At 40.4% G+C, this 13,726-nt stretch overlaps 1 pseudogene; it reads right to left on the bottom strand.

Moving 5' to 3' along the window:
* Positions 1-3,760: 3,760 nt before the first annotated feature.
* On the bottom strand, positions 3,761-5,864 carry LOC139831382 (protein ALP1-like; annotated as a pseudogene).
* Positions 5,865-13,726: the final 7,862 nt, after the last annotated feature.

The following is a 13,726-nucleotide window of genomic DNA, read 5'->3' as shown; positions in this document are numbered from 1 at the left end:
GGCCCATTAGCACGGCAGTCTTTTTTTTTGTTCAGGTTTCTGCCTATGTTTTTTCTCGGTTTTCGATGGGTTTTTATGACGGTTTTCGTCGGTTTTGCATGTCAACTTTTCCTGAACTTTTTTGAAGAAATTGAACATTTCGAATTTGAACATTTTTTGAATTTGATCTTTTTTGTTTTGAACAAATTTTTTTGAAGAAGTTTCAATTTCAACATTTATTGTGTTTCATTTTTTTCCAAATATTGAACATTTTTTAATATGAAATATTTGATTTTGGACCATTTTTTATTTATGATCTTTTTAGTTCAATCTTTTGAAATTTGAAATTTGTTCAATTTGAAAATTGTTCGTTTATAAAAATCGTTCGATTTTGAATTTTGAGAATGAAGACAGACTAAATGGGCATAGCCCAGTGGGGTTTGTTTGAGCGGAGTTGTTCCTCGCTCCCGCTTAAAGCGGTGAATAGGCGCGCCCCTCGTGGTGTGTTGTACCCTAGCAGCTGCCCCTTGTACCGTTTTGTTAGGGAGAGGCCTAATTTGTGCTTAATCTGATGTTTAACCCGTGATAATGTGCAATTAGTTGGGAACTATCTAAGACTTTATTGAACTCTGGCACTCTTAATTACCAAACCGTTTACAATAAAATCTGAAAGGTTCCCCTAACCAGATTCTGCAAACTTTATTCACGCGGCCAGAATTCACTAACTTATGCGCCACCTCATTACATGCTCGACACACGTGCCCTACTCCGGCTTCCTCAAACTCCTAGAGTAAAACCTTGATCTCTTCCATGAGAGGTCCACGGATAGATCGGTCCTTGTGTGTTCCCTTCATTTTAGCAATTGTATTTGCGCAATCTGTCTCCAAAAACACCCTACGAAGACCCATTTCTTGTGCCAGCTTCAACGCTTGGCGACATATCAGTAGCTCTACCCGTTCCGGGTCCAATACCGGTGAGAAAAATGGCATGCTCCACCGATGAAGCCACCATGGTGGTCTCTTAGGACCACACTGCCACCACCAATATCAGAATCCTTAGAGAAAGTGCCATCGGACAGTCCAGCCCTGCGTTGGAGGGAGCCAATGCTCCACCGGCATGTGCCTGATGTTTGATGATGGAGTTTAGAGAGCAACCCACTCCTCGACGAGGAAGAACGATTGCCTCGCAGTACACGCAGGGTAGCCAAAGCTGGTAAAAGGTCATTAACATAAAACACAACTCCTAGACTAGGATATCCAGAAGCCATACCTGCAGATGCCTCTCATCCTTGACACATCCACGAGGCTCTAGGAGTTGTAGACCCGTCTGTTCATCTAGGAGCTCCTAGGTATGTGCAGAGTGTCACTACGGGAAACACAAAAGGTGTCGATGGGCGCTAGCCGTCGGCACGACTGGGGATGCTGTCGGCACATGCCCATTGCCGTCGGTACAGGCTGACCGTCGACAAAGCATCCTGACTCGATTTTTTTCAAAAAAAAACTATTTTTTCTATTTTTTAATCTCTCACATAGATCATTTTAACTCTAACTACACTTAATCTTAGGTCAAATTAAGTTTCTTCCGATTAAGCTTTCATGAAAGAAACCAAACCTTGTTGATAATACTACCATATCAATCCTATTAACCCTTAGACTATGGTATCACAACTATTAATTATTTTAAATTTTAAACAATTATTTAAATAAACATTAATGATTAAGTAATTATAATATTTATGCAAATTCAATTATTATTATTTTTTTTAATGAAAAATAAATAATATCTGGCAAAACATTCCTGCTTCTATATTTCCCTTTGGAATTTTGACGAACTTAAAAATTTGCGAACGGTCGAAGGCGGTTGAAATCGGTTGTAATTTTTTGAGATGATCATTTTGATAGATTATATATTTTATTCCTGACGTCGTATGCAAAAGATAATGCCATTTTATAGAGAAAAAAACTTTTTTGCAAAAAAAAGTCAAAATTCAAATTTGTTAATTTCTCCTAATAATAGGTTGGGTAACATACATGAACCTCAAAAGATTTTATTTTTTATTTTTTTATCATTTTCTGCCATTCATTGGAAACTTTAAAAGGCGATCCACAAGGGGTGCGTGGAGGGAAAAAAAGCTTAGGGATTGCCATCGACACAGCTCTGACACCGTCCCCCCGCCGCCGCGACGCAGCTCTCAAGCCCATGCGCATGCCTTTGTGCTGATGGGGTATGTTGTGCCGATGGTAGCCATCGGCACAGTAAGCACACAGAATGATCCACGTTGTGCCGACGGCGGGCGTTGGCATAGAACTCACTGTGCCGATGGCCAAGGGGGCCGACGGTCCGTCCGACGGGCTAGTGGGAAGATCACCTGTGCCGATGGCCCCGATTAAATACTGTCAGCACATCACAAATTTCCTGTAGTGTGTGGGCAAGACCAGAATCTATGGAGCATCGTCTCGTCTCTATTGGGACTATATAATCGTTGCTTTCGCTTAATGTCGGGTCATACTAGCACTATTTAGGATGTGTTCGGTTTGGGAATGAAGTGGAATGGAATGTCATGGTTTCATTCAACTAGAATGAGTTGGTTCCATTCTCATGTTGAGTTGGGAGAAAAAAAGTGGTGGGATGGTTCCATCCATTGTTCGGTTGGGACAAATATGTGTAATGTAATGGCTAGATTTTGGTTCATGTCACCTCTTTCATATGAATGGTGAGATTACCGCCGGCACATGCAATTATAGTGTAATGAAATTGTAGCACAATATAATCAAAATTTCAGCATCATTTCACATGTATTTTCAGCAACAAGCATTATAAAAAATTAAGTACCGATCATGCCAAATTTATGATATCAAACATAGCACATATTCAATTCATAGAACCATACAAGTCATCAAAATAGTCGGAAATACATTACAATCTATTCAAATATGTCTAGATGATGGTATATTATCCATCCAAAAGCACAACTAGTCCAAGTTCATTACAGACCACTGAAGCATGTCAAGTTTATAGCCAAGTTCTTCTCCACATACCTAGTCACTTCAAATTGTAGACCACTCCAAAGATCTTCTTCACATACCTACCCACCCACCCAAACCAACTCAAATTCTTGTATCATCATCCCATAGTGCTCCACTCAAATTCTTCAAATGGACAATCCTCCCCCAAATATTACTCCACTTCTAAAGGTGGTTGCTAACATGATCTCCTTTAAAGCCTTAGCACATTGGTTATGATGCACACTCTTGAACCCATTGAAGTTCTAGCACCACTAGCTACAAGGTCTACCAAAAATCCTATCAACTTGGTGGACATGGAATTGGTCCACACAATCGGCTCACTGTTGTCAGTGTTCTCACTTGCACCGCTGACTTCAACACTGTCCATTTCTATCCAGAAAACAAAAGGTTGCAAAACAAAGTAATTAGAGCTTAACGTACATGGTACACAAACCTGAGCCATTTTCGTCCAACCATCAAAGGTTACAAAACATATGATAGAGTGCATCACAAACATGGTTTCAATACATAAAAGTGACTCATTTTCGTCCAGCCATTAATAGGTTAAAAAACATATGATAGAGTGCATCACAAACATGGTGTCAATACATAAAAGTGACTCATTTTCATCCAGCCATTAATAGGTTACAAAACATATGGTAGAGTGGATCATAAACATGGTTTCAATACATAAAAGTGACTCATTTTCATCTAGCCATCAATAGGTTACAAAACATATGATAGAGTGCATCACAAACATGGTTTCAATACATAAAGTGACTCATTTTCGTCCAGCCATTAATAGGATACAAAACATATGGTAGAGTGCATCACAAATATGGTTTCAATACATAAAAATGACTCGTTTTATTCCATCCATCAATTTACATACATGGCCTGCATATCTGCCCACATTTGCTTAGCAATTTCTTGCCTACGGTCTAACGGCGTGGCCCTATGGTCTGCTGGTTGTTGTCTTTGTGTCCTGATTGGTTGGGTGGTCCAAGCCGCATCCGGTATGATAAATTCATCAAAATGCAACAAGTTAAAACAATGTCAACTTGTACAAAAAATGGAGAGATTGGTTTGGCATCATCCAAAATTTTGAACCTCCTCTTGAGGGATCCAAAAGCTTGCTCTATTGTCACCCGTATAGATGAGTGCCTAAGGTTAAATAGCTCATTTGCATTTTGGACTGGGTTGCTGCCCCACTCGTTCAAATGGTATCTTGTTTGCCGAAAAAGGTGGCAAAAAAAACGGACTTGGCTCCATATCTGGCATCAACTAGGTAAAACTTTCCTAAAAAAAGAAAATTCGATGACAAAGGTTTGCACAAGTTATGGACAATTCTATCTAAGGCCATTTCTTACCTAGTGGTACTTGTAAGCCTCTCTCACGCTCTATTGCATCAGCCAAAACGAGTGCATCATGTGCTATCCCCTCCCAGCCAGCCAACACATATGTGAACCGAAGGTCGAAATCTACCGCTGCCATCACATTTTAAGTAGAAAAATCTTTCCTACCACGAAAAGAATGTTCCACATCTTTGGTAACAGATGCTCGCACATGTGTGCCATCGATAGCTCCAATACAGTCCTATATTGCGAACAATATTAAATGACATGAACTATATTCTAAATAGCTAAGGAATAATACAAGAAAATACCTTAAAATATGGGTCTCCATTGATGGTGGCTTGATATATTCATTACATAGCTAACCTATGGCGTGCAACACACGTCTAAAATATATGCTAATTGTGCCAAATGATCTGCAAAATTTGTTGCCACAACCAAGGTTATGTCCAACGGTATGTAAGAACATCACCACTTGTTGCTCCACACACATATGTGGACTATTTTATAGCAATTCACGCTCTCTCAATATGCCACATAGCCAAAAGAAAGGAGCTCTTTCAAATCTCAACATATTTCTACAAGTCACGTCACATTGCCAAATTTTACTATTTAGGTAGTCAATTCTCTGCTAATCTCTTTCACGCATCGGGCCATAAGTTATGCATGGTCTTATCTTCCTTACAATGGACCGGACAAGTACAACAACCGCAACAAGAGCCACAAAAACAACAGCTCCCCTAATCATCCTTTTCCTTTTATCCTTTCTTCTGCCCATCTACAATGCACTAGTGACACATATTAACAATACAACTTCATGCTAATGAAGAAGGCGGGAAAATATGGCATGGATGTGATTAACAAAAAATAAATAGCTAGAAACAACAACATAACCACAAGCCCTATTTTCTAATGTGACATATACCTGTGTGCATCGAAAATCATCGTATCATATTGCATCGCGTATGTTGTGGGTTCTGGCAAGTAGCATATCACCTAATATTAAAATATGAAATTGTGCGGGATTGCTTATCTCTTATCCCGGTTCCATTTAATTTTGCGTAGCGCACCCATATCATGTTTATTCCATGCTTAACAACATTTAATTTGCACGGTGGAAAAATAACTAGAACCTAATAATTGCATGTCCGGACCCCGGTTCTGCTTAATTTGGATAAGTTACATCGTATCATCATTGTCATGCCATGCATATCATGTCTTGATCATGCCGATTCTTTTGCCGTATTAGTAAGTTCTGCATCTGTTGCTTGTTGTAGCGCTTTGCTTCTTCCCGGATAGGCCATTGAGTTGATGCGAGCTCCGACAAGATCTTCGGCCGTTCTTCGACGATCCTTAACAGGCAAGTATTTCCACACTCCTGTCTCTGCAGGAGCCTCTCACCTATTTTGCTCTGCCTTCTCTCTTATGCTAGGCTTGAGTTACGTTCTTGTCACGTGTCCTATCCATATGTTTACCTCAAGCAACCCATATTGCCTCCACATCTCTCCTATAGCTATTGTTTGGTTTCGGGTCTGCCCTGCGAGTCGTAGTGCATGCTTAGTACCATGTTATATCGCGTTACCGTTATCTCTATCGTTATCGAGTTATCTGTTGGAGGTACCATGGTTACTTTACTTGTTAATAATTGATAAGCGGAGGCGTCGGTGGGTATATATTGCAATAGAGAGAGAAAATTTAGTCCAAGATTGATTTTTCCTCACCAAATCAGAATGGACATAGTCAATATAGACAGATATCACAGGATCTCACCTTGCAAAGCACCGATCTGCAGCCCTTGCTTGGTCTACCGCTGCCGTATGCTTGCTCCGTTGCCGCCAGCTTGGTCTGCTACCCTCGCCTGCTTGGTCTGCTGCCCCTCCCGCCTGCTTGCTCCGCCGCCCCTGCATGCTTGGTCTGCCGCCGCCACCGCCTGCTTGCTCAACCGATGATGCGCGATTTCTTCAGCTACTCCAAAAACGAGAGGAGCCAGGGAGAGGAAGGAGAGGCACGAGAGGGAATAGGGCTCGGATCGGCTGGGTGAGCGGATGCCTTTTTCTTTATTTCAAGGGTTAGCGAGAGAGAGAGAGAAGCGGTGAGTGAACGAGCAGATTCCACCTAATAGGTAGAACGGCCTAATTTCACATCTTGAGCGAATATTCGGTTTCCAGGAACCAGTCCATCCCATTCAAATTCCAAACCGAACATGAGGATTGATGGTAGGTGCAGAACCGTTACATTACAAGGAGAACTGGTCTGAGTTTGGTTTATACAGCTCGTGAGAACTGAAGATTGCCTGGCACTTGCCGACTTGTCGCCATGAAGCCGCTCTTTATTTTATCCTGACAAAAAAATATAAACTGATGAGCACTTGTGTGTGCTTGACTTTTGCCGTTGATGGTGCCTGTTCTACACGTAGACCACGGTCACAACACTGACTTTTCAGAGCCTTCCTCAGTCCTATTATTACTTTTCTATCCTACTTATTGTTTAAAATCTAAAGAAAATCATACCTATATACCAAGTCCATCCGACGGCAAAGTCATTGGAGATGCTGCAATCATGAGACACAAATGTCTATATGTTTTTTTTTTGGGTGTGTTTCCATTTTCATGACTTCCATTTTGAACAGATTAGTTTTTACACACGAGGTCAATCACATGCACACTAGTCACCACGTACTTGCGTTGAAGATTATATACATTTATACTTGTATGCCTCACCGAGCCATTTCCTCGCAGTTTGATCCTAGATGATCTAGTCTAATGTTGTCCAGCAGGTTGCTCATCTATCTATTATATACTAAAAGCAATATTGCGTCACATTTAAGCAAGTTTTTTTTAACGTCCAAGTGTGAGTTGTCGTACTATGCTAACACCGGACAAGTTGTCGGGTGTAAATTTTCTAAAACCACACGGGCATAGAAATATGGTAATGTCTCTAGACTAAGACGTGAAAGATAATAAAATCAGAATTCAGTTTTTTTTAGTAAAATCATGCCCGCCGGAGCAAAACGAGAGTGCCGGCTTGGACGACGTGTTGTGCCAGCTGCTACCGTTGTCCGGTTGTCGAACACGGCAGGCCAAAAAATGATGGTACACATTACGTTAAATAGTGTGAAGCGATTTATACTATTGATGAATTCATTATATTTAAACAAGTGAAAGAAAAAATATACGCCCCTCTCTAAGATTTGTCTAAATTTAGATCTATCTTTACTCTAAATATTGCATAGATTCATTTAAATTTAGAAACATTTACGCGCCGGAGCAAAACGAGAGTGCCGGCTTGAACGACGTGTTGTGCCAGCTGCTACCGTTGTCCTGTTGTCGAACACGGCAGCCCAGAAGATGATGGTACACATTACGTTAAATAGTGTGAGGCGATCTATACTATTGATGAATTCATTATATTTAAACAAGTGGAAGAAAAAATATAAGCCCTTCTCTAAGATTTGTCTAAATTTAGATCTATCTTTACACTAAATATTGCATAGATTCATTTAAATTTAGAAACATTTGCGACATCTTTTTGGGTGAAGGTAGTACAAAGTAGAGTACATCTATTTACGATATACAAAAAATGCATAAATATTGAGGTCGAATCTTGCTCCACATTATTTAGCTTGAAGCGATACTAACTCTTTCTCCATAACTTTTAGCTTCAGCAGCAGGTAATACGATTGTCATTGCCCTAAGCACACATACACATGGTGACCACATGTTAACGTGCGTTCGTCACACATACATGCCATCTGGAGGTCTATCACAACTCATTCTTAATTAGTTATCATGAGCAAAGGGTGTAATTGTTTCCAAAAGGTGAATAACCCCATGTTAGACAAATTATATTTGATAGAGTGCAACGATTCAAAGAAACATGTTAGAAAAAAGCTCTATAAATGATTACAAATACTTTATTATATAATTTTGTATTTAAAGTTCACTGCCATGTTTGGCTACATTTATTTATAAATTTATTCATATGGTAATTTGAAGTTAGACATGTCCCAGTTGTAATCTGGTCCAGAAAATTTATCGTTATATAGATTCAGACTCCGGGTGAGAGCGTGCGACACGGTAAAATAAACAAAAGTTATATTCATATTGCTAATTTATTATTATTTTAGTACTGTTTGCGTGAATTTAAGTTGTTTTATCAAAATTTCCACATTTACAAAGGATATAGAATCAGGACAAGATTGATCCATGTACCTTAACATTTAGTTTTAGAAAGATCATGTGACAACAATAATAGAGTTCTTATTTGGAATCAAACTCAGTGATACATAAGTAATCCGCTTACATACTTGGATGAAACAGAAAAGAGAGTAAGAACAATATGTACGCAGGGGTCTACCATGAGAGAGAACAATAATGTAAGTGTAAGAGTATCAATAATAATATGTTGGATTGTTATGATAAAAATCCACAAATGCAAGGTTACACCTTTGATATCGACTCAACAAATTAGTGGACATTTAGTAATCAAAAAATAGAACAAAAATTATAGAATATGTGACATGGTATTATTGGAAATGTCATAGTAACTATTCTTCACAAATCCAAATAATTCAAAAATAATATCAAAAATGTGATATTTTACCTCATATATTTTTGTGGGAGAATTTAAAATTTCTATTATATATAACACCATAAATTTTTATAACATTGATCAAAGATGATGCCCTTGCATTTGCGAGGGCCACCTTGCTAGTTATATACTAAAAGCACAATACATAGGTCTAAAGTAGAGACACTACGTTAATCTACATTATCATAATTTTTTTAAACTGGTAGATCTAAAATGTACGGTTAGGATTTGGCGAAAAATTACGTAACTATTTTGTTGCCTGGATTGTGTACGTGTCAAAGAGAGAAAAATTTGTCCGCACCTGGACAGTCCATACATGTGTGTGGATGATCTGATCAGAGATACACCAAAAAGAAAAAGAAAAACATACGCTAGCCAGGCACGTGTGCATTCCGATGGAGATATGCCAAGGAAAGCAACACGTGAGGGCACTACATGAAAAGAGTTAAATGAAAAAAATGTAGGATCAGACTAATTAATAAATTTGATCGCTGTATATTTTACCTACCGACATAAATATATCAATATAATGTTGTACCCAAAGCTTCAAATGTTGTACCAAAAAAACCTATATAAAAAAGTTATTGGCGGACTTAAATCATTATAGCTAACATAATAGTAGTTAAGCAATACTGTGATCTGCACTGATTACAACATTTTATAAATAGAAAAAGGTAAAAAGTCCGACCATCGATTTGATTGTCACTTTTCTAAAATGTATATTATACTGCTAGACTTTATAACTTTCTGAAAATTGTTATAAGACATTTAATTGATTAAATCTATGTACGCCTATCAAGTGCAATTAGCGCTGTATGCACATCCATTCAGGCCTAACCTTACCACATTGTATTGCGACTATCACCAAGAGAAAACTAGTCGGGCAACTATCCATCATTATTCCTCCCGCTGCCATGGGAAAATCAGTCTTCCACCGATAGAAAATCAACAAAAAAAATCAATCAGACAACGATCCATCAGTATTCCTCCTGCCGTTGTGAGAAAATCAGCCTAGCAATGAATACCCCATGAGCTATGGATCGATTACTCATATCATCCTAGCACGATTCAACCTTCAACTGGATGGTATAAGTTCATTCTATTCGTTAGGGATGCTCATCATAAGGCATTTTTTCCATTGCCTCTGTTACGAAAAAGGTAAAACATCCGACCATCGATTTGATGGTCACTTTTCTAAAATATATATTATACCGCTAGAATTTTATAAATTTTTGAAAATAGTTATAAGACATTTAATCGGTTAAATCTATTTACGCCTATCAAGTGCAATTTAGCGCTGTATGCACATCCATTCAGGCCTAACCTTACCACATTGTATTGCGACTATCACCAAGAGAAAATTAGTCGAGCAACTGTCCATCATTATTCCTCCCGCTGCCATGGGAAAATCATTTTGCCACCGATAGAAAATCAACAAAGAAAATCAATCAGACAACGATCCATCAGTATTCCTCCCGCCGTTGTGGAAAAATCAGCCTAGCAATGAATACCGCATGAGCTAGGGATCGATTACTCGTATCAGCCTAGCATAATTCAACCTTCAACCGGGCGGTAGAAGTTCATTCTATTCCGTTAGGGATGCTAATCATAAGGCATTATTCCTATTGACTCTGCTACCAAGGAAATTGAAAGGCGATGGCTTGATTATGCTATTGACGGACAAATAACTATTCACAGTAGTGAGGTGGCAAAGCAATCGGCATACGCTGAAAAACTTTTCACACTACATGTAAAGTTAATGTCTCCGGACACTGCATGGTTATAAAGAGCTGAAATTCGGTAGATTTAGAAATTATAAATTATGGCAAGAAAATTAAGATACATGTGTACCTTGACACAGTTCCATTTGAAGAGCTGAAGTTTGCGCGTACATGCAATATAATTGTTTTAGTTGAATATTAAGGTACATGTTTCAAATAGATAGACCTTTACGATTTAGATGCACAAAATAGATATACCGAGTTAATTAACTTTCCATGCTCACGTATTTGAAGCCACTTATTTCGGCCGGATGTAAGAAAAAATACATTTTTATTGCATATCAATACAAATCGTGATTCCAATATTCGGAAATTTAGCCCCCTGAAGTAACGACAGGAAGTTCACGTTGGGTAATGTATCTCAGTTAGCTTGGCTCAGTGATTTGTCTGATCATTCTTTTGTTTCTGTTTGAATTGGCTTCCTCCTCTTGTCTTTTGGTTATATCTTTTATGGATATTTCAGTTCTGAAAATTCGTTGAATATTGAATTAAGCAGTCTTTGATTTCTTTGGTTGTGAGCAAGAAACAATTTGATTGAGCATTGAGTATACCTCTAGATACATATACACTCTGATTTCTATTATATTCCAAAATACATCCCCACAAAGAGTAATGTCGAACATATCTATTTGGACTGCGTATTCAAAGATTTCTCGTTTCTTCAATAAAAAATGTGCATTAGGTCCATCACTCAAAATAATTTAAAAAAAATGTTGCTGTCAAAACCCACCGGCGGGCAGCGACGGGCAACACCGTAGAGCCGGGAACAACCTAGGGCTGCGGCTGGCCGAGGTCCCTCCGAGCGACGGCCCGCAAAGGCTTCTGGTCACACGTCCGATGCTGATTGCAAGGGCGTGCCACCTGACCTATACCTGGTCAGGAAGGTGATGGAGATGCCTCGCTTAGTTTCCTGCATGGCATACACGTAAACATTAAATACGAACCTCGATCGGCTCTCAGGTTATCCTGTGAATCGGCTCAAGGAGCCGATCCACCCATGATTCGTACGAGGTGCACGAATATATGGTGGTCCTGCTTGATCAAGATAAAGCTAATGAGATCTACGACGATTTAGGGTTTTCACCGCATAATCGGATCATCCTACTCACGATTGGGCCTCGCGGCCACGCACGGTGATCGTAAGCCGATCCTAGATAGGGCCTAAAAACCAACACGAGGTTGATCCCCGGAACATCATGTCTAGGACTAGCAAACGACACCCTACGTGCCGCTGGATCCTCCAATCCTTTGTAAGGCCTAACTATTGCAGATATTAAACTAATCCTTGATGAACAAGGAGCAACCGTAACGGATCAGATCTACTAAATAATGATCAAGCGGGGTGCCGCCCCTACACCTAAGATAGGTGTAAGGGCGGCTAGATATGCTAGGGTTGCACTACGACAGCATGTTTAAACGAAGAACAATGCTAACCCTAACACATCTATGATAACTACGTTGCTCGCCATCAAAAAGGCTTCAGTACGAGCAACGCATGAACAACATGAAGCTTGTGCTGCCTAGATCGCAAGATGCGATCTAGGCAGCATGTTGCTTACCGGTAGAAACCCTCGAGACGAAGGAGTTGGCGATGCGCCGAGATTGATTTGTTGGTTGAACGTTGGTTGTTGTTTATTCCATAAACCCTAGATACATATTTATAGTCCAGGGGACTTTCTAACGTGGGAATAATCCCCACCGTGCACGATACAAACTCTAACTTTTAATCTACGATGCAATCTACTATAATTAAAGATACACGGGCAATCTAGCCCAAACTCTTCGTGCAAGGCCGCTTCAGAGATCCTCCACGTGTAATCTTTCAAGCCCATCTCCCTTACGGCCCACCTCCTGATTTGGCCAAAATCTGGTGATAACACATGCCCCCCTGGTTTTGGCAATGATAATTTCAAAACCACTCTGTTTTTTTTTCTCCGAAGGGTCATGTCGTGGCAGAGCAGAACCGTTGCAGTGTCTGTCATCATTATGCCCTGTCTTCTCAGCTTCTCTGCAAAATTCGATAGCTCTGGCATCACCTCCTCAGAAACTGTAATGGCATTAAATCTCCACCAGATTTCTCATTATTTATCCGTGCCGATCGATTAGCCCTCTTCATCACCTTCCTCTGTTCTGGCCATCGGCACCCAAAAAACCCTCCTGCGCCACCATGTCTTCTTCCTCCTCTTCCTCTTCCGGTCTTTCCTATGGGTCTTCCTCCTCCCGCGAGACGCCACCGGACGTACGCGCACCAGAAGAATGGGACCAGGAGGATCACGCCTCCTCCGTCTGGTCCGAGGACGACAAGTCCCTGACCAGCGGGGATGAAGATCTCCAGTTCCTAGCCGATGGGGAACTGGAATCGGAAAGCGAGGATGACTTGTTCCCCTGGGATGGCTGCCCCTCTTCTGAAGAAGAGAAGGAGGAAGACGACGACGACTCCCTCGAGGGCTACCCACCGGCGAAACGCCTCCACATGTGGTGGGACGACGACGACAGCGATGATGAAGAGGAGGATGAAGCTCCCGTAGAGGGCTACGGGAGCAGCGACGAGGAGCCCACCGGCAGCAGTGCCGATGAGAGCTCCAAGGATGATGACGAGGGCAGCGACGGTCCGTAGATAGGATCTACTAGTGTAGGTCTAGTAGTAGCAGTTTGGTCAGCAAATCCCTCTTTTGTACCTCTCCCCTTGAGCAATCGACTCTTCCTTTGTAAGAAATATTGTCTATCAATGAAGAATTTCTCCAACTTGACTTTGCCGATTCCTTTTATGCTAATTTAGCCGATTGTCAACTCGATCCATGTTTAATGAGCCGATTGCCACGCATTGGTTCCTCATAATCCGCTCTTGGTCACTTTAAGAGAGCCCCAGAACCGCTGCTGAAACGTCTTGACGCTGAAGCCAATACCTCTGGACATTCAGATATTCAGTGACACTCTTCAAACCTGCCCAATCCCTTTGAAGAAGGTCCTGATGGAGGGTCAGCCGATGAAAATCTCAATCGGTTTCTTAAGAACA

Source organism: Lolium perenne, chromosome 5 (genome assembly GCF_019359855.2).
Source record: "Lolium perenne isolate Kyuss_39 chromosome 5, Kyuss_2.0, whole genome shotgun sequence".
In the NCBI taxonomy this organism is placed as follows: domain Eukaryota; kingdom Viridiplantae; phylum Streptophyta; class Magnoliopsida; order Poales; family Poaceae; genus Lolium; species Lolium perenne.
Note: the sequence above shows the minus strand (reverse complement) of the source record. Positions and strands in the feature narration are given on the sequence as shown.